This window comes from Pipistrellus hanaki (assembly GCF_964339955.1).
Source record: "Pipistrellus hanaki genome assembly, chromosome: 2".
Lineage (NCBI taxonomy): Eukaryota > Metazoa > Chordata > Mammalia > Chiroptera > Vespertilionidae > Pipistrellus > Pipistrellus hanaki.
In genome coordinates, this window is record NC_140504.1 from 27,447,221 (window position 1) to 27,469,862 (window position 22,642).

General features: G+C 39.3%; 1 protein-coding gene across 17 annotated transcripts in view; it reads right to left on the reverse strand.

The window, feature by feature from the left end:
* The window catches only part of MECOM (MDS1 and EVI1 complex locus), a 643,214-nt gene that overhangs the window by 171,624 nt on the left and 448,948 nt on the right, over positions 1-22,642 (reverse strand). Inside the window, exon 1 of one of the 17 annotated variants that reach the window (XM_084874087.1) lies at positions 14,230-14,637. The exons of the other annotated variants lie outside the window; for them this stretch is intronic. The gene's annotated coding sequence lies outside the window, so the exon portion shown is untranslated. Of the gene's footprint in view, positions 1-14,229; positions 14,638-22,642 lie in introns of those variants that run through there. 17 annotated transcript variants of the gene reach the window in all.

Below are 22,642 nucleotides of genomic sequence, written 5' to 3' on the forward strand. Positions count from 1 at the left end.
CATAAGAAGGCAACAACCATGTGTAAGTAGAGGTAAGATATTTTTCAAAAGGAGATTTCAGAAAGCTCATAATTTGTGACAGAATCATAGAAAGAATGTAAAACTGTAATGTAGAGCTAGAATGGACCTAAGAGTTCTTTTACTTACAATCACTCTTTTTTCACTGCTTTGAAATTGGGGACAATGGAAGATTTGAGAATTTGCCCAAGTAATAGGTCATTTCCAATTACTCATTAAAAAAGAAAAATCTTCATTTCTGTTCTCCTTCTAAAGTCTGCTAAAATGGTTGCTGTATTGGACCTGTCCTCTTCCTACTGCACCCAATCCTTCTTGGCTCCCTTCTCTGACCTTTGTGCTTCTGAGTTTATCATTGTTGCTTTTTTTTTGTTTTGTTTTGATTGTTGTTGTTTTGGTTATAATGTACTAGCTCACCTCTTAAGGTGATACTCACCTCAGGGATTATTATATTTAACATCTCTGAGCACACCCAAACCAATTTTCTGTGAATGGGAAGTAGTCAATATAGCTGTCATTCAGAGCAACTAAATCAAAATTTTGTCACAAAGAATATAAGCACCTCTACTACCCTGAAGAACTCTAAAACCTATCAAGTCACAGGGAGGTAACACTACTTAAATGTTACCTATTATGAGTAAAAGCAGATATAAAATTAGGGAAATATCAATTAAGCCCAAACTTTTTATTAGTTGGCTTTAATATACTAGTATTTCTCTCTCTTCGTTTTTAGGTAATATTGGGTTCCTTGACACTTGGTCCACTACATGTTTCATTTATATTGGTTCCAAAATTGGTTATACTTATTCATCACTTTCTAAAATTTTCCTTTTAAAAATAATATACCTAGTGACCAGAGATCTAAAGAATTCATTTTGGAACTAACAAATAAAACTTAACTGTTGTGATATGTTCACTTCCATTAAAAAGACATCAGTCTGCTCTGTGTTCCCATTAGAAATAGAACTTAATCTGTGACAGGCGTTTCTCATTTTCCAGTTATTCTCTAGGGAGTATACATTGGCATGCTGGCAATGGTTTCTTTTGGCTCTGCACCGTGGTTGCAAATGGTGTCATTGTTCTTGGTTAAATCTGCGAAAAGTAAGCCTGCCCCTCTCGTTTTTTTTGGATTCATGCTGAAGTCTCCTTCATGGCAACAACTATATGAGTTTATCAATCTCTATTCACTGCCCATACTCTGGCATGATCAAAGTCTGCTAACATAGTTATTATGCACAAGCTTTGTTTCTCCCCCTTTTTAGTTTTTGGACTTGTCAAGGATGGTAATACATGTTGAAACAAAAATCTAGATTTTTCTATTTGTTGGTCAATAAGTGAGCTTTTGAGAGAAACAAGACAGGATAAATATGTATCCTTCACTTTCCTTGCAGGCAGGCAGGAGAAACAGATTTAGTTGTCACTTGCTAATGATATTATCTCTGAATATTTTAAACTGCTTATCATACTTAGGACAGATGTTTAACACATCATCATGTAAAAAAAAGATGGTGCTTACTGTGTTTCAAAATTCAGAGATTAGAGATTAGTGCCAATGATTCCAATGATAGGAGAAAGAAACAATGAAAAACATTCCATGATTACAGACTATATTTTCCCTAAGTAGTTTGTTCATTCCCTTTGGGATCCTCATTGCATAATAACTTTTCCTCTCAAGTGTTTTCTTTACAAGTAGTGTAAGCATGAGCAGCTTCCATCTGAAATATTAAATCCTAGATAAAGTTAAATAAATGTAATGTACATTATTGCAAGAGTCGAAGAGATGTCCAAGAAGACAAAAATACTTTTTTTGCTTTACTCAATAGATCTAAATTATTTTTCTTTGACTCTTATTTAGCAACAATTTTTACATGTATGTAACACAGTATTTATTGACTAATTGTGTACGATGTCAAATTATTGATGTAAGATATTCAAAGTTCAGTGTAGAACCATGGTTAGATTTTCCCTAATTGCATGTTATAGATTAAGAAACTTTAAAAGGAGGATGTATCAGTGGTGCAGTGTCTGTGGTTCCAACCACTTGCTGGGCAGTGTCCACCTTCAAGGTTTTTATCCTCACACCAAACAAACAAACAAACAAACAAGCAAAATTCAGAAGGACACATTCATTTTCAAAATACTGGCTCAACATCCCAGCTTTGATTTTGAAGAGACAATCTTAGTAGAATCAAGTATTGCTGAAAATAGACATCCTAAACTGATGTCTGTTCTGTTATTTGCAAGTTCTGTTATTTGCTTATCAGATATTCATGGAATGTCTGCCTTGTGTGGGGCCCTGACCTCAGTGCTCAGAACAAGTCAATGGACAGATGGGAGGAGAAACTTACTACTCTCTAGGAGCTTCATTCTAACTTCTCATAGCAATATCCTCAATTTTAAATATGATAAGCCTTTGGCACTCTTGGCCAAGGGCTGCTGCTGACCAATAATATAATTTTTTACAGCATCCTGGCACGTACTTTGGTATTTGATTGTCACAATGAAAAATGGGCCTTTGTGCCTAACGCGCCTTTCTTGACCAAGCACCTACCCAAATGCTAAAGCTCAAATCCTTCCTCTAGGAAGCCCTCTCGGATGCATCGTGCAAATCAATTTTATGTTACACAGATGCTTCTTAAATGGCAAGGAAAACAAATTCTCCAATTTTCCCATACCATATCAATTCCTATCTTTAATCCCTTCACTCCCCAGCTCTGTTTGCACTGAGCTATAGTCATGTGACTGAATTTGACAAGTGGGATGTAAACCCAGGTGATGGGTCACTTCAGCCTGACCACTCAAGAGTTGATGATTCTTCTCTGATGCGCCCTTCCCCACCCAGGATGTAGCTGAATGCCTTGCATTACAACATCAGCATCAAAGGAAAGCTGGTCCCTGAGCCCATTTATGGAGAAAACCCCTGACCAACCAGCACTTAACACTGATTGAGCAAGACATATATTATTGTTGTGAAGACATGAAATTTTGGAATTTGACCATTGAGGCAACTGACATTAATGGCTGTGACTTATAATACAGTGACAGAGAAATGAATTTGTTTTGTTTTTGCCCCAAAGAGGCACCTCTTTTATGTAGGAGACAAAGAGTGACATTAAAGGTACATCAAGTTGCTGCCACCTCTCCAAAGGCTGGGGCAGAAATGAGCATAATACTCCTTTGCCCCATACAATACTTTCTCCAGTTTCCAAACAAGAAAACTGGTAAATTTGCCTTAAACCACGATCTGGGCTTTCATGAACTATTTGATACTTTTTCCTCAGGATAAAGGTATGTACTCGTATGTCCTGCCACTAAAAAAAAGTGACAAAGCAGAAGCTCCTTTATGTACATTTCTCTTTAGATTCTCTACGGAGCATTTCTTCACACACATGAGTCTATTTTTAAACATTATTTTACTCATGAATAGGGTGGTTGAAAAGATCCCAATTAATTTTACCACTGAAATATTAAATAAAAATCTAAGTTTGCTGCCTTAATGTAAATACAAGTAATCAAAGGTTAATCAAGATGGCTTACAATAGCCAAGAACAGGACCCATTTGCTTTTATAATAATAATGCCATTCCCCTCTTTTAGCCTGAAGGAATTGGGGAAATGGGAAAATATGAGTACAAATCCTCTCAATGAAAGCTTTATGACAAAGTAAAACATTCTTGCTTCTTTTTAATGTCACATTTCACTGCTTGTTGGTAGAAAGATAACAAATGAAATGATTTTTTATTTCATGCAAAGAAAAAAAAAAGGCACAACTGTGCCTCAGGGCAATAGTTAAAGTCCATGTAGAACAAGGAAATAAACTATTCGGTTAATTAATAGTGGAGTAGGAATCTGATCACCACCCAGGGGAGATGCAGATGGTAGGTGTTCTAGGCCCAGATGGATAGCCTTGGAATTAAAACCTGAACATTAGCCCTGGCCAGGTGGCTCAGTGAGTTTGAGTGTCATCCTGTAACACCAATAGGTTGCTGGTTTAATTCCAGGACAGGCAGATACCTAGGTTGTGGGTTCAATCCCCTGTTGGGGCACATACAGGAGGCAACTGATGGGTGTTTCTCTCTCACATCAATGTTTCTTTCTCTCTCTTCCCCTTCATCTCTCTCTAAATATCAGTAAAACAACATATCCTTGGGTGAGGATTAAAAACAAACAAATATGAAGTCTAAGTAATCTACACCAAATATGATATACAGTAGGTCCTCGGTTACGTTGGAAATCCATTCCTATGGTGGGACGTAACCCGATTTTTGCTGTAAGTCGGATCCCACCTACATAAGCACCTATGTCACTCACGTGGAGCACAGACACAGCAGTAATGAAGTGACACAGTAAAAAAAAAAAATTAAAAGAAAGATAACAATTCCTGGCCTTTACTTGTGATAAATAAATAATAAAAAGACATACAGCACATATGTACAATACATAAGTCAAAATGATGAATTTTTTTTTTATAAATAAATGGGAGATGATGACATAACCACGATACAATGTACGTGGAGTCCAAGGTAACCCGAGGACTGACTGTACTTAACTTCTAAATCCCTCGGGAAAATTTGAATTTAACGTACAACAGGAGAAAATAAACACTATGTGCCATTTTCTCTTCCATAAGTTGATGCTGCTGGGAAACTCCAAGGCTGGGGCTGCACTTTCTTAGAACTCTCTTCAGAATTGGTTGTTACATATACTGCGTTCTCCCTTCTTTTCTTCGCAGTATTTATCTTACGCTAGTTGTCCATAGTTTTTTTGTACCTGTATTTTGGCTGCTAGCTGCTTTGCAGAAATAGTAGTGTTATAAATCAAAGCATCAATAAGTTTAAAAATAGCGAAGTATTAGGTACAAATATAGTTGCATTTCTGAGAATATCCAGAGTCCATATGAAACCACAGAATATTAGAAGGGAAAGGGCCTTAGAAGCCATCTAATCCAAAACCCTTGTTAAGGAGATAAGGAATCAGACCCAAGAAGTTAAGTAACTTAATACATAAGAGACACAGATACTTAGAGGCCATTTTGCCTGAATCATCTCATCCCCTTTCACTACGAGATATATCGCTGCTTCAAATACAGTGATGTATTTGTTTCACACAGGATTTTGGAGCTTTCGACAGAACGAGTAAGTATTTAAACCTACATGTGCTATAGAGACCCATTCTCATCCTCTCTACACACTGCTGCTCAGGCGTCTGCCAAGGGAAGATTATTCCCAGGGACTTTTGCCAGGAGCCTGGCTGGGACTGTACTCAGGGCTAACAGTCGCTTTGAGTAGTTACATTAGTCAGAACTTAGAACTGTCAGGATCTCTCCCAATTAATATCTGCTTCAGCAGCAGCAAAACAGGACAAAGTTAAAGAAGGCCTGGTTACCAATATTCTGGATCCATAAATCAACCCTAATTTGGGGGTAGATTTTGTTAACCTTATCCTGGGCTATGATATATGGTAAAGAATTGCATCCTAGAGCTGTTCATTCTAAATCACTGTGCCACCTGTAGGGTAATTGCTGAGGCTGATCCTGGTCACACAGGTCATGTTGTGGCTAATATATAGGATCCTCTTCATAGGGCTCTGCGCTGATAAGATACGGCAGCCCGGCATGATGGAATCCAGACAGAAAGCCTCGCATGCCTCGTGTGCAGAAGGAACTGGGCTTCAAAGAAACTCTGTTATTTGAAAATCAATAAATTTGCAATATTCTTGCCCAATAGCAAGAGTGTGCCAACAATCTGGTAAAGCACACCTGAGAGTTTCTAAAATCTTATAACTAATTACGCCATTAACTTGTAGTTGTATACCGATCTAATTTTCAAAACAGTGAGAGAGAGCTTGGAATTTGACACAGCAGGAAGCACTGGAAGATTCTGGTTGACAAGCCTTCTCATTGGGTTCTTTTCAGCTTAGAAATTTGGAGTGAAGGGAGGTGTGACATCAAAGAGCAGAGGACCACATGCTCTTGGCCAGCGTGAGTGCAATGGAACACCAATAGGAGAATAAAATGGTAAGTTAATGCATATAAAGTTTAATAGGTTAGGAAATATAATGGGAGAAATGGATTTTACCCCCTTTATTGACTACATTTCCCCATGCATACCAGGTATCATATCAGAGTCTAATTTCCCACCGTGTTCCCTTCACTAGAACCTATGGTTCTACCATGGGAATCAGTAGCACATGGCTGTAAAGCCATTCTTCATTTAATGGACAGAGTGACATTAATGGATTTATGGGTGTGGGTCTCATCCAGCATTATTGCTTCTTAAAATCTCCTTGAAATCTTCAGAGGTCTCTAATCTGTATCCTGCCAAGAACGAACACTATACAGAGAGTGTGTTAGTTATGAGGTAACATGCTACTAGTTTGACATTGAGGAGGGAGTTCACTTTGGTAATTTCTTACTTTAAATAATTGTCTCCATTTACATCAACAAAAATAAAAGGAATTAACAAAGGAAATTAACCTTAATTTGGAGACAAATTCATAGGCAAGCAGCACCATAAATCTCATAGCAAATGAGATATTAACAAATAAATCCTCCTCAGTGTTTCCCACAAATGCATCACTGGCAAAGTTATGTATGAGCCCATGTATTTTCTCTCATAGGACCTGGAGGATTCTATTATTATTACTCACGGTCCTAAGTTAGTTATCACGGGTCACAATTTCAGGTTTTTGAAAATTGTATACTCATTATACATGCAGGGCAAAGTAAGCAAACTATCTGCTATTTACTTCTGAATATTGAAATTGTTTTCCCTAGTTATCTATAAAGCATGCCTAGGTGACGTCAGCAACTGTATCCCTTGCCAGGCTCATCTTCAAGCCAAAGGAAATAGTATCTTACTGAACATGGAAAGACAGCACACAATTCAGTGATGGTAGTTCCTACATTGCATTCCCATTGTTGCACTCACATAAAGCAGGCAGAATTTCTGGTCCCATATTCTACTTGATCATTTCATTCTGGCAATTTGAGGAAATACTATTAAAGAAAAAGTACTATGAAGTATTATGATTACAAACCTTAAAGTAATTACTTAAGAGACAAGAAGTTGCCGACCCAATATCAATTCTTCTGTTTTACCTTACTAATAATAGATCCAATGTTATCTGGGGCATTATAAGGAGGGAGGAGGGAGAGAGAAAAAAAGAGGGGGGAAAGGAGGAAGAAGAAGGGACTACATTTCCCAGATTGCCTTTCCACTAGGCTAGTCCTGGTCAATTAGATTTAATCAGTTATCACTTGATATAGGCTTCCAGAAAAACTCTTCAAAGGGAGCTGACTTGTGGGCATGTACCATTCTTTCCTATTCTTTACCTTTTTCTTGCTTAAAATGAGCACAGGATAGCTGGTACTTTCCAACCATCTTGAGAACCTGAGGGTGGAAATCACACCTATACATAGTACAGCAAGAAACTAGAAGGATCTAGGGTTCCTGGTGATGTCATGAAATTGCCACATCAGTGGCTAGCTAATGGCCTTCACACTTCTTTTAAATTTTAAGCCACTGATTTTGGAGTCTCTGTTATACAGATAAAACATGGAAGTCAAAAAGTAATAGCTTGAGGCCTAGTTTCTAGTCCTTGCCCTTGCATGAACTGTGTGACCTTAGAAAAAAATCTCTCTATACATCTCATGGCCTCAGTTCTCTTGTCTATAGACTGAGTGAGTTGGGCTGGGTGATCTTAAGGAAACATATTTTATTTTACCAGCTATAACTTGTAATTGTTCATCTCCAATGTCATTCTTAAAAGCCCATGTTAAAGAAAAATACAACTTGATATTGGATTGTTGAATTTTATAATAAAATAAGGATAAGAAGGACCAATAGTTACAAACTCTGAAACCCCCAAACCAGCAGATGATAGTTGAAACAAATTTGCATGAAAATAACCTAATCCTATATAATAAAAGGCTAATATGCAAAAAAGACCAAATGGTGGACACACACTGACCACCAGGGGGCAGATACTCAATGCAGGAGCTTCCCCTTGTGGTCAATGCACTGCATCAGAGGGAGTGCCACTCAGGCAGAAGCTGGGTTCACAGTTGGCAAGCTCAGCGGTGGTGGTGGCGGCGGGAGTCTCTCCCACCTCCGCGGCAGCCCTAAGGATATTCGACTGCCGGTAGTGGGACATTCCCTGAGGGCTACTGGACTGCAAAAGGGCATAGGCTGGGCTGTGGAAGATCCCTCGCAGTGCACGAATTTCAGTGCACTGGGCCTGTAGTATTTTCAGTGCACTGGGCCTGTAGTATTTTAATAAATGCTTTCACTGACAGAAAATACTTTGGCCTGATGCAGAGAATCTGACATGTCAGGTAAATTGAGTCAGGAAAGAGCTGCCCTCAGCTGCTTCTAGATCCATTTGGGAAAGGGACCTACAGGGCAGTAGGACAAAGATTACCCTAGCCCAGGTGATGACATACTACCTACTTTGGGGAGCCTTGGGTCATAGTTGAGCTCAAATTGGTTGGAACTTCGCTGCACTTGGCTAAAAGAGCCTCCCTTCTCAAAGCTCCTATTCCCTATCCCTTCTTGAGTATTTCAGGGATGTACCAGGAGAGGCAACAGAAGAGCATATCTCTAGCTCAGTTCGTTTTTGCAGAGTCCAACAGTTCTGCAGGGACACACAAATCAATCTGTTTTGTGTGGGGTTTTTTTAGTCACCTACTGTGCACATGCCATTTTTCCAGGTGTTAAGGAAGTATAGAAACATGAATAATCTCAACCGTCACGATCCAGAGATATGGGGAAAGAGGGGGAAGGCTCCAGTAATTTCATCTTCCTCTCCCAACTGACAGTTAACACATATAAGCCAGAAGTCACGTATTTCATTCTGGAAGATTCTCCTTAGTGATCTGGTGTAGTGCACATTGCAAATAAGTATCCAAAAAAATTCTGAGGATTTTTCATATTCTTCCCTCTAGCAGAGAGAATAGGTTGAACATTGTAAATATATATATATATATATATATATATATATATATATATATATTTTTTTTTTTAACAGTCCTACAATAACAGCCAATGTTATTCACAACAAGAAGAAAAAAAGACATATTTTTATAATAAATTCTCTATAAGGTTCCCGCCTTCCTGTCTGGCAGTTAACATCCAAGAAATCTTTCTCTACCCTGAAGTGCCCTTTACCACAGTGAAACCAAGTCATCTGGAATGGAAAATCTTTGATATGCCTTTCATACCAACCTTGTGAAAAAAGATATACGTTTAAGTTTATGGCGACAAACAGTGTCATTATCTCCCTTTCTCTAATATTTAACCAATCTGAGCACTCAGGGGGAAAATGTTATCTGAAATCCAACCACTTTATATACATTCACTTGGTCTTCTTTTGACAAATTCAACGAGCTTTTCTCACAAGTATCTCAAATACTTGTTTGGAAAGCTTTTCTCAAGTGGGTGTGCAAACAGGAGGAGGACTGTTCTTTAGCAATCCCTCCTTATAAGCCTCCAACGATCCTATCTTCTTGTACTTTAGTTAATGAAAAGATAAATATGATCTGTGCTGTGCCCAGCTGTGTTTTTCTTGCACTGAGGAATTCACAAAAGGAAAATTTTAAATCACACATTTATCAGTGAACAAGCTTGCTAAAGCAAATAGATTTCAGCCTCCTGAGTTTGCTTCAATAAAAGATTAAACGCTAATAGGGCGACTCACCACACTCAACAGATTTATGAATAATCAAAGTTTGGAGGAAGGCCAGGCCATTTAAGAACATTACCTTCCAAATAGTATGCCAATAGTTTGTAGACATCTTCCCTGTAGCTAAGCAGCCGTATTTCCTATCACACAATTCAATATTGACTGAATAATTGGCCTTTACAGAACATTTATTAAAATGCACCATTTACCACACAGCCAAATGCTTGTTTGAAAATTTCAGGCAAGGAGGAGGATCCGAACAGGGGGAACACACAGGATCTTTCAAATTACTGAGTGGATTTCATGAGTACACAGTGGCAAGTCAGGTCTGGAATTATTAGACCAAGGGGGACTGATTGTCAGGAAATTCTGTAAGGGACAAAGAGAACAAGCACCTTATCCTGTCTAGTTTTTGAATAATACCTTGTATCTCTGAATGGTGCTACGCTGGGTGTACACCACGCTTGTTTATCTTGGGTTTCCCTTTGTGGTCTCAGCTATTCCTTGGTGGCCAGGCTGCCATTGCTGCTCTCCTTTTCCAGATGAATACTCTCAGTCATGGGGAGTTTGTTGAGTGCTCTATCTACCCCAAATTATCAGGTGAAGTTAATGATTAAAGGAGGGCTGGAATCACAGGCCAAGTTTCTAACTCTCAAAAAGATTGCTTGATTCTCTAGCCTGTATCTTCATATCCAGCTTTAAAAAGGAAATTATAAGCAAACTGATTCCTTGGGATGGAAGTCCCCTATGAAAAAAATCTCCTTGCTAACAAAATCTGAATACTGGGTGGACAAAAAGCTCGAGCTAAAACGGGCTGAACTTAGTTCCAATGATCTCAAAACACACTCACTGGTGTGACTGGAGAATGAAACCTAGCGCCACATTTTACAGGTTTGCTGTGGCAGAAAACACAACTGGATTCCAGTTCATCTCTTGCCAAATTAAAACATGTTTCCTACTAGTTTGGGATCCTGCTCAATAAAAAGCTTCGTCATGTGCTCTGTAACAGGAATTCTTCATCTAACCCTACTTAATGCCAGGAAAATGAGGGTATCATTTGCCTCTGGCTTCGCAGTATGTCTGGACTTGGGTACTCAAATCATTTAAGATTTCTCTGACACCTCAAACTAATTATTCTAGCTCTTTGGTGCTCTTTTAGTTACATGAACATCTTTGGTTTCTTCCATTTTACCTGGACTTGAAAAAAAGAGATGTTTTCATTGTGATACAACTTGTCATGAAGTGGACTCAGAAACTGATTTTGTTTAAATGGTGTCTCCATAAGATATCTATTTTTAAATTCACACTCACTTGGCCCACAGCGGAGGTGTTGTGAGCATTTTCCTAACACAGCCATTTAAAAAGAAATCATTTCACTGTGCATGTTCAAACACACCCAACAAAAATGTGCAATATAAAGTAGTTAAATCACCACTTATGCCCCCTCCATACAGTCTTCTGGAATGAGATTTGGTTGGGGTTGGTGAACACACAATTCAACATACAGATGATGTATTACAGAATTGTACACCTGAAAGCTATATAATTTTACTAACCAATGTCACCTCAATAAATTCTATACATAAATAAATTTTAAAAAGTAGTTACAAACCCATGGACTCCCAGGGACAATGTTATAGCTTACTGTCTAATATCAGAATCTATAAAATAAATAATACATTTTAAAAAGTTGGACTATACCATAGACTTGAATCTAGCTAGCTACCTCAGTTAAATTTACAAAAATTATAATAGAGAAATGTTAGGAAAAGAGAATAAGAAAAAAAATCCTCAGCACACAAACCAATTGCTCACCTTCACAGATAAATGAAGTTCACCACAAGGAAATGTCAAGGTTCCATGTTATCTCTGTATATATGGATATATACAATTTCTATGATTTGTATATTTAATTATAATTTTGTTTATATATTAAATATTAAAGTCAGTGCAACTAAGAACACTCATATGCTAGATGCTTTGAAAACGTTCCCTTTTAGAAAACAGGGAAAGAAATTTTATAATATATATATATATATATATATATATATATATATATATAAAGTTATTTACACTCTTGGCCTTGATAATTCTATGGTTGGAACTCTTCCTTAAATATATATCAATGACAGGTAAAAGCTATATTCATTAGTTCATTTGCTGTGGTGTTACATTTTATGATAAAGTAAATCATCCAAGAAACTAATAATAGGGGAAAGTAAGTAAATTACTGTATATGGATAGACGAAGACTTATAATTACAATAATAATTAGAAAGCTAATGCAAAAACAGCGGTCCCCATTTATGGTAAAATATTATGCAAGAAAAAGTTGAAACTATAATAAATTTAATTAGGCAGAGCCAAGCAAAACTTTCTAGAGGGTGAAATTGTGTTCACTTCTGAAATTTTGTTCCAATCCTGTTTTTACATTTTAAAAGTGGTGACAAGAAGTTGAGTCCTTCTTGGCCACACTCAAGTGTGAGGTGTAGCCCTCCCTGGGCTAAGCACCCTGTGCATGTCGACAGCAGCAGGGACCAGACTAATTTCTCCACCGGGAGTCCATCCCAAGGACAGCGGTGCCCAAGTGCCACCTGGGTTGCATCTGGCTCCTGAACAGGAACCGAACTCATACAATCCAAATCTAGAAAGCATGCCCACCATCCTGGAAAGCCACTCTCTCCACATCAGAGGACTGTCCTTGACACACGCACCGAGTGCTGGTGGCCCCAGCCCTCAGCACAGCCACAGAGTCACAGGTGAAACCAGGTTATCCTGACAAGGAGACACAGTCTCATCCCCAGGCATCCTTTCCTTCTGGCAAACATATCCCAATGTCAAAACAGTCACATAATCACTGCATTACCAAGCCAAACAGTCGCTAATTGAGAAAATCAGGGGAGGAAAAGGCAACTCTAACACTCCAAAGTTAAAACAACAACCACCAAAAAACGACTTTCCAAGTTTATAATTTTTTTTAATGCCTGCATTTTAAAACCAGATATTTATTGCTCTTTTAAAATGTCTCAGGGTAGCATTTTTAGTTCTGCAACAGTGCTGCTAACATTCCAAGACCAGCTATCGTGCAACTGCCCATAAAAAAATTAACACTAGCAAGGCCATTTCTTTTTTCTTTTTTTTTTTTTCCCCTGTGCTTAAGCTCATGCCAATGAAAACTACCCTATAGGCATAAACTTGATATTTCTGTTCACCACACATTAACCCAGAGTTCCTCCGGGTGTGACGCCCAGGTGACTTCTGTGATGCAGATTTCTAAAACTCTGGCTGGAAACCTGAACGACTGAACACCCCCCTCGTGGCAGGGTACAACCACTGGTCTTCTCTTATTTTACCCAATCTGCACTCAGTCTTGGGAGATTAACCCTTGGGCAGCATGAATTCACATTGCTGGACACCAAGGGAGTCTCTCCTGAGGCCTGTGAAAGTGCCTTGGTTCCCGAAGTAGGACCCAGGACTGCTGGGGGTCCGACATGATCCATGAGAGGCAAAGAGAAGAAGTGGCTGAGATGGGAGTTGGAGTGAGATCCGGGCTCCAAGGGAACAGAGTCGCAGACCTTGGTGATCACTAGAATAACCCTTTAATGCACCACACAACGAGTGAGCGACAGGAACTGAAGTCTAGCTTTCTGTCCACTGCCCTTGAGTATTTTGAGGTGAGAGAAATAGGGATAGAAGGAATCTGGCTACGGAGAAAAATATAAATCACACACACACACACACACACACACACACACACACAACAGTAATGATGACAAGTGATTATGTATCAAAATAATTCCTAAAACTTCTGGATAAGGTCCTGGCGTAATGTTTTGTGTTACACCTGGGTATTGAGAAACCACCTCAGAAGCCGGTGGTGGGTGGCCACCTCACAGCGAGAGTGTTAAGACCAGGGAGAGCAGATCATTCACATATGTCGCTGACCTCCCAGGGGGCTGCGCATTTGGTTCAACATATACTTTTAAGCGACCTCCTTTGGTCTCCATTCCTCACCCTTTTGAATGGAGAGAGGAGTCCTAGGGTGGGCCCCAGGTGCATCCTGCATGAAGTGAGCCCAGGGAGGAGGGAAGGCAGAGAGGACGAGGGGAAAACAGGAGCCAGGGGCAGAGGAGAGCAAGCTGGATAAAGAGACACATCTTACCCCATTGCCTTCTGCTTGAAACATCTGCCAAACACATTCATACAAAGGAGAGATAGTAGTGAGCTACAGAAGAGGAAAATCGCCCCCAAAAGACAAGATAAAGTTAGTTGTACTTCATCTGCCCACATGCTGTTTGATAGTAACATTCATATGTTTATTTTAAAAAAAAATATTTGCAAAGTGTCCCTTTGCCACAAATTCAGAACATCTTTACAATTCAGAACATCTGTCAAAAAGCAAGGAATACAGAGTATACTCCACGGTTTTGTGCATCTGCCCCCACCTGCCCATTCAAAACCGCAGAGGTAAATTTAGAAGAGAATGTTTCACATTTTAAAGCCATACACAGTGCAGGGGCACTCGGCCAAATTACCTGTCTCTGTCGCTGAGGTTCTCATCGCAAAGAGTGAAGATCATCACGCTCCCTCATAGACATATGCAAAGGACATCCGTGCAACATAACCAGGAAGAGAGCATGGATACAGCCCCCACCGTTAATACTAAAACTGGTCAATAATTATCTAGGTGGTATCAGTTATGTTCTCATCCTGGTTGGCCTTTAAGTAAAGAGAAGGAGCCTGTGAGCGGGGCTTGGGAAGGCTGCGGCATCTCTATCGCACTATTATCTCGGGCGGCATGTGTGAGGAACGGGGTGGATACAGCATGCAGCCCGCAGGTTTACTGCTTCCCCATCCTACCCACTTCTGAGGAATCATTGCTCATCTTAATTCCACCCCAAAGCCCCAAAGGGCAGCAGGAAGTTCTGGGTAATTTTGTTCTTGGAAACCCGGGGAGAAAGATGAGCTTTGTCCCAACGTACTAACTCATGTCTATGTGGTGGCCACTAAGCCAGCCCATCCCCAAAGCTGCACAGACAGGAAGGAGTGTGTCACCCCTCTCCAACGTTCCCTAAAGATGAGTAAGAATTACTACACATTTTGGAATCTGCCTGTTTTTTAAGAAAGCAGAGATACATACTCAATAAACATCATTTGTTTCAATGTCATTACATTTGATCATGCAAACTAGGAATCTAAGAAAAAGCAATCCTGGAAACTTCGTGTGTGTGTGTGTGTGTGTGTGTGTGTGTGTGTGTGTGTGTGTGTTTTAATTTTTATAAGGTTTTTTTAAGCATTACATTTCATGGGGTAACATTAGTTAATAATTTTCAGGTGTCTAAGTCTATAAATCATCACCAGTATATTCCTTCATGTGTTCACCACTCAAAGTCTAGTCTCCTTCCACTACCATTTATTTCACCCCTTTCACCCTCTTCCCATCTGGTAACCACCATTCTGTTGTCTGTCATTCTGTAAATTTTTATAATACGCTTCATGAACTAATCATATCTTCCCATTTCACGGCATTACTCTGTTTTCCAATGTAACTTCCTAAAAACATCTACAGCCGAATCTGGTTTGGCTCAGTGGATAGAGCGTCGGCCTATGGACTGAAAGGTCCCAGGTTTGATTCTGGTCAAGGGCATGTACCTTGGTTGCGGGCACATCCCCAGTAAGGGGTATGCAAGAGGCAGCTGATGGATGTTTCTCCCTCATTGATGTTTCTAACTCTCTATCCCTCTCTCTTCCTCTCTGCAAAAAAAATCAATAAAGATATATATTTTTTAAAAATCTACTAATTGAAGGCAGGATGGAGGTTGAGCAGAGAAAAACATCAAAAGGCCAAGAAAAAAATCAACCCTAACCATATTATTAGAATTTAAATTTCAGAAGCAAATTAAGTAATGCTAAATAGAGAGCCAAAAGGACAGTTTTCACATGAAAAAGCTACAGCACAAATGTTAAAGATTGTTTAGTTCTGTATGAATATGACAAAATGATCGATAGCTTCATTGTCATATGACTATTGAAATTGAAAATTATTAAAATAAATACAACTAAAAATTCAGTTCCTCATTTGCACTAGTCACGTTCAAGTGCTCAGTAACTACATAGGACTGGTGGCTATCACATTGACTATAGAACATTCACCACTACAGAAAGTCCTGTTGGACAGCTCAGATGCCAGAGCTCAAAAAGTAAGCATAGATATACAATACTAGAGGCCTGGTGCATGAAATTCATGTATAGGTAGGGTCCCTAGGCCAGGCCAATAATCAGGGCCAATCTGTTGAGTATGGGCAGGATGATGGGGGGAGGGGTCCTACTGGCACCCACCTTGGCTGGTTGGTGCCACAGCTCGCTGGCCCTACCCACCACAGCCATTGCTGCTCTAGACCTGGAGGCAGCTCCTGCTCCCCCTGGTGGTCAGTGTGCATCATAGTGACTGGTCATTCCACAGGTCTTTCTGGTTGATTTTCATATTAGGCATTTATTATATAGGATAAACTAAAAAAAAAGGTCGTGGCTCCATAAAAGTTCACAATAAGGAGTGGCATATTCAAGCCATTAAAAAAACAAAAAAAAACAAACAAAAACAAAAACAAAACAACAACAACAACAAAAAAAACTTTTTATTATTGTTTAGCTCAATCCTTATTTAGGGAAAAAAAAATCTTTCAGAAAACAGGCAGGGCAATACTTAGGCTGAGTAGCTAAATTTCAGGGAGAGTTTATACTAAAGTTGCTGCTTCAATGTGGAAAGGTATTGATGTGTGTGTGTATGTGTGTGTCTGTGTGTGTGTGTGTATGTACACATACTCACAAATACTCTCTGGGATATTCAAACCATCACATTACACAGATAAATATTCATCCTAGAAGCTGCCTAATGGTATGGAGGGCCCTGAATAGCGATATTAATTAAGATAAGGTGAAAACTGGCACCATTTGATCTGACTTCAAAACAATTTGCTACAGGAAGGGTCATTCTGAAACAGAATAGAGCAAATGGACATTTTCTATCTTTACGGGGTTCAAAGAAATGTTGCTCAGGATTGAAATGGTTATCCAGGTGTTGTCATTGGGTCTGTTTTCGGCAGGTGTCCTACCTAGAGTATTTACAGTGAGCTCTATCGTGTGAGGAGGAAGGTTTGATAATGTCCCAAGGTCATCTTCTGTGCTGGAACATTGATATCCTAGTAAATATCTTAGTTTTCCAATGGCGCACAAATGCCAATTTAAAATACAATATTTGATTTCAACCTTTTTGTTTTTTCTTTTTTTATTGCTCCCACTTGATAATGTGTGTCCACATGCTCATGCCTGCAGGGTGGTCACATGGTTATAACAGCTGTACAGAACTAAGGCTCCAGCAACTAGGCATTCAGTGTCGTTCACAGATTAAGTTGATCCATAACGCTAGACACAACACAAAAATTTCAAAGTATACCTCATTCTAATTAGTTCAACTGCAATAAAATGCGAGAGATTATTTAGACTTGGCGATTATAAAGTTTCAAAACTATATATGTCAGTTATATCAACTGACTGTTTATTAATGCAACTGAAATTCTTAGTTTTCAACACAGAGGACATCTCTAGTTAAAACTGGGGAACATTCACTGATGTATTTACTTCTTGTGGATTATCTGGGGCTTTTCCTGGTGGTTGAAATCGAAGTTAGGTTAAACTAAGAGTAATTTTAATATATATAGCATTTTGCAAAGCACTGTAACATGTAACATTGCACTTGTCTGCCGTGGCCACATGCTTAGATTTCATGACAGGTGATATTTTAAAAAGTGATGTGAAAAAAAAAAAGAAAAGATCATATTAGTTAGGTCATGTGCCTCAGGACTTCTACCTCAGTATTCATTTCTAAAATCTAATTTTAATTATACAAGTACTATAATACATGAATGCACTTTTCTGGGAAAATCTTATGCAGTTTTACATCTAAGGCTAAAGCCCCTTCAACCGCAAGTCAACCCATGCCCTCTCTCCCCACCTCAATGGCAAACACATTATCAGATGATGTGTACCAGATCTTTTTTTTTCTTTTGCAACCATCTATACATATCCAAAAGGGCATATACAAGGAGATCAGGTGCATAGTAACAATAATTAACTATTGGAAGCATTCAAATATCCAAAAATTAAGAGCTAACCAAACTGATACAAAAGAATATTAAATAATTTGAAGTATCTAAAATGTTTGGAGAGCTGGCATGGAGTACTTGATACATACCAACATATTGGGTAAAAGCCACAAACAGCATTTATAAGCCAATTTATGTCTCACACACACACACACACACGAACACCATGTATTTTGTGGTGTTCCCCTTCATTCTTTTAGGTGATGAAGGTAATTTTAACCTGCCACCAGTAGAGTAAGAGAGGAAACAGGTATGCGTGTTTTATCTGATCCTCACCCCTTTAGTGGCTTTCGAAGATAGTTCATTTTGTCCTTGACTCCATAAGCTCTCAGGGAGCTCAGACATAACCCCTCCCCCGAAACAAAGAGGTGGCTAAGAAAGAAGAAGCCAACAAAATTGAATGAGCATAAACCCTGCTTTACCAGGTTTGCACTCTTTCATTTCCAGGTGGAAGCTTCTTGACAGATAAATCGGAATTTATAGCAGAAGCAAGGAATCGTGCTCTACTGAGCAGAGGATCAGGAGATGAATTTTAGTCCTGCTCCGTCAGAGTCTCCTACTTGGGTACAGATGCAGTGCTTAACCTCCCTGCATCAGAGACTTTGGACACAGCGTCTCTCATTATTTGTGCAGCGCCTAATGGGGGTGTTTTCTTCACGATCATGCGTGTCCTTACAAATGAGGCTTCCTTTGAAGACAAGCAAGAGATCAGATTAAGCCTTTCCATATATATTACCTCTGTTTCCTCCTGGTTCATTGTTCTTCACAATGGCTAATTCTCAGCGGGGTCCCAGACGTGAACTCTGCTCCGACTGCTAAATAAGACTGTAGCAAGGGAACTCACACCACAAAACATTCCTCTTGACTTCCAAGCAGGGTTTCTCCCAAAGAGATGCCCCTGTGCCATCTGCTCCAGAAAAGCTCAAACCCATTCCATTAATCATGTCAGTCACAGAGTTTTCTTTTCTAACCCTGAAGAAATCGTAATTATCCTCCGGGTTCGAAGTGCTTCTGAATGAACCAGCTCAGGTTTCCCTGGGTGGAGGAGCATCTCAGAGGCTACCCTGTCAAGCACAGCACCAAGCCAGTTCCTGGAACAAGCTAAACATTCTCAAGAAACATTTATTGAATGAATGATGGCACAGTTTCACAAACACAATGAATAGGGATCTCATTTGTACATTTGCTTTTATTTTTCACCATGCTCTGTACCAATATAAACACAAATCTTCCCTATTTCCTGTTCTCTCTTTAAAGAGCTGCATCAGCCTTAAGCCTCCTGACATTTTCTGGGCTATCATCAGAATTTTGTGCTCACCCCAAGGCAAATCTTGATTCTGCCAAAATCTCTGGTGATTTAGTCAATGTCTGTATTGCACAAGTCCACATCCAATCCTAAGTGCCTATAACCGGGGTCCTTTTTTTTCCCCTTTAGCTCTTAAATGTAAATTTTAGACCATGGTATGCCAAACTGACGCAGTACAAACTTGATGAGCTTCCAAATTTATTTTGAGAACTGCAACACAGAAGTCAACATAGCCCTAACTGGTTTGGCTCAGTAGATAGAGAGTCGGCCTTCGGACTGAAGGGACCCAGGTTCAATTCCAGTTAAGGGCATGTACCTTGGTTGCAGGCATATCTCCCATAAGAGGTGTGCAGGAGGCTGCTAATCAATGTTTCTCTCTCATAGATGTTTCTAACTCTCTATCCCTTCTCCCTTCCTCTCTGTAAAAAGTCAATAAAATATATATATATTTTTTAATATATATATTAATAACCAACCTTTGGTTGGTTCCAAAGGTTCGAAGGAAGGCTTTATTAGGTTTAATCATACAACGAAAAGATTATTCACATGAATTCACTAATACTTTGATAACCAATGTACTAGAATGACAGGCAACAAAATAAGAAAAGGATAAAGCAGACTGGTCAAATGGAGCCCCTTTACATACAAGGGAGCTCTGAGGGCTCCTGAGAGGTGGCCGACGCACCCTCCGTCTGCCTTATCCACTGCTATAGCATTTATTTGACCTCAAGGAGACGAGTCAAATTCTGGGAACCGATTCTTTCTAGAGCTGTTGAGACACTTAAAAACACACTCAGTACTTTGAAAACATGAACATTCCAACCATGAGCCAGGTTGTACTGCTGGCCACTCCCAACTCCTCTCAGTAGAGGGCCACCGATGTCCGAAAAAGGCTCAGGTGTGCTTGCCTGAGTTATTTCTGAATTAAAAAATAGGACAACCTTCACCACCGCCTGAACTATGTCACAGAACTTCAGATGAAATTAAACTGAATGATCAGTTCAAGGTTAGCTCGGTTCACTCAAGTATGTTTCCACCTTGAATTTGTAAGCATTTCCTCGGATACTTCACCTACTGCCATAATAATCAGTACCAACCTGGGCACCTCAGAGTCAAGCTAGGTTCCGACCACAAATCCCAATCTTCCTTATGGTTTCAGTTACACCTTTGCCTTGTATTTAGAATCAAGGGTCTTGTTCTCTGGCTTGGGATATTGAAAATTCACTGGGTAAATTTCTTCAATACCATTCCCTCCTCCTGCTGCACAAAGACCAGAGCAAGTTGCCTGTTAAATAGCTGCTGAGTGGGAAATAAGTGATACTGATGAGGAGAGAAGGAGAGGAGACAATGTGGGTAACAGGAGAGAATGCAGTGGTAGAAGCACGGAAAGGGAAATTTGGGGAGCAGAAAAGAGAAGGAAGGAAACCAAGGGAGTCTTCTGGATTCCCAACAATAGAAAGGCTAGAGAATTCCATTCTGAGAAATTGAAGATATTCCACATGTCTGTATAAATACATGGGTATGTGTTTGTAGGTGTGAGAATGTAACTGTATACACAGTTTTGTTTTGTCATAACATAATCAACGATAATGCTTTTTAGTTAATATCTGCTTATTTAAGTACATCTTATAAACCCTGCTCATTCGTCAATTTACATTTTCATTAGCAAAAGTTGCCTGGTGATTTGCTGTTTTGTTTCTTTTCTTAACCACAACCCAGAACTGAAGGTCTAACTAGGACAAACTTACCCCCTTTGATTGTTGACATTTTTGTTGTTTTCCAAAAGGTAAAACCTCTGCTATTTTGCTTGCAAAAGCAAAGACTAGTGTTTCATTGTTTTTATAAAAGGGCCAAGATTTTTTAAAACTCCACCCTTTAAAGTTCTTCCACTGAGATCTCTTTGAAATGAACAGTGGTCCAACAGATAGAAATTATAAAACAGAGGCAGAGGGAAGAAAGACAAATGGGTCAGTGATCATTATCAGCCATAAGTCATCCAAACATTAACTCTTCTGAGGGAAATCAAATTGGCAAGAAGGGGAAAAAATCTCTGCAACATGCCACAGGATGAGGCACAACCTGAAGCTGGAGACATCTTTCTCTCTTACTCGAAATATGCCAGTCATTGGTCAAGACGAGCTACATACACAGCTCTGCAACATCTCCAACTTGCCATGCATTTCTTTAACCAGAAAATGATTTCAACGTGCTGTGAAATCCAGGCAACTATCTGAGCCTAATTAATTCACTGTCTTTTAAGTTCCATACTACTCACCAATTTCACATACTAATCCAACGGGATTGTGGTTATGCCAGGCATCTAGTGTATCCATTTAACAGTTATTTATTATGTGTTTACTGTGTAAGAAACAGTGCCAGGAATCAGATAAACACACACACACACCCCTACACAAAATTCTAGAGTTTACTGCTTTCATGAAAGAAAAAGTTTATGAACACAATTCAGTTCAACTTAATGAGAGAAATTTATAAGAAATAATTATGCAATGAAATAATGGAGCAGATTTAGAAATAAACTTTCATGGAAGCAAAAAAGCAAAAGTACTGTATTTGGGAATTGTGGAGTCGTTGGGGTGGACAGAGTACAATCTATGTGAATGGGAATGGGTTGTGGCCATAGTATAGGCTGTAGCTGGAGATGTGGATGCCCTTAATGTGCTGTGCTCAAAAGTTTCCATTCAGCCCAGCCAGTGTGGCTCAGTGAGTTGAAGTGTCACCCATTTTCCAAGAGGTTACTGGTTCAATTCCAGGTCAGGGCATATGCCTGAGTTGCAGGCTCAATCCCCAGTAGTGGGTGTGCAGAAGGCAGCAGATCAATGTTTCTCTCATCTATCTTTCTATCTCTCTCTCCCTCTCCTTCCCTCTTTCTCTCTAAAAAAAATAAATAAATACAAATATTGTTTGTTTGTTTGTTTGTTTGTTTTCTTAAGTTTCAGTTCATCCTGTTGAAAATAGAACAGTGCTGTGAGCTTTAGCAGGATGAGATTGTATTTTAGACAGAAATGACTAATAGCAATGGGGGAGTCTGAGGACAGGAAAGAGATGCTAACCTAGAGTCTGGGGTTGTTCGGATGGCCCAGCAGAAAAGCAATGATAACTAATTTCAAAACTTCTGCTTTGAATATACTAAACATCCTGCACCATGCTACTCAGCAAGGCTGTCTGTAATCACCTCACATAGGAACCAGTTCTGATACAGAATCTTGCTATTCAAATTACAATCTATGGATAAAAACATCAGCACCAACTAGAAACCTGTTAGGATGCAGACTCTCAGTCCCCACCCCAAAATTGCTGTATCAGAAGCTGCATTTTAACAAGGAAATTGCATGTACATTAGTCACAGAAGTACTTAGGTAAAGGAAATATTTCTGGGCTTAAAATCAGCAAGGCCCTGGTTCTGTCACTTCTTTGAATTTCAATTTTTTTCCCCATAAAATTAGGAAATATATGCTTATT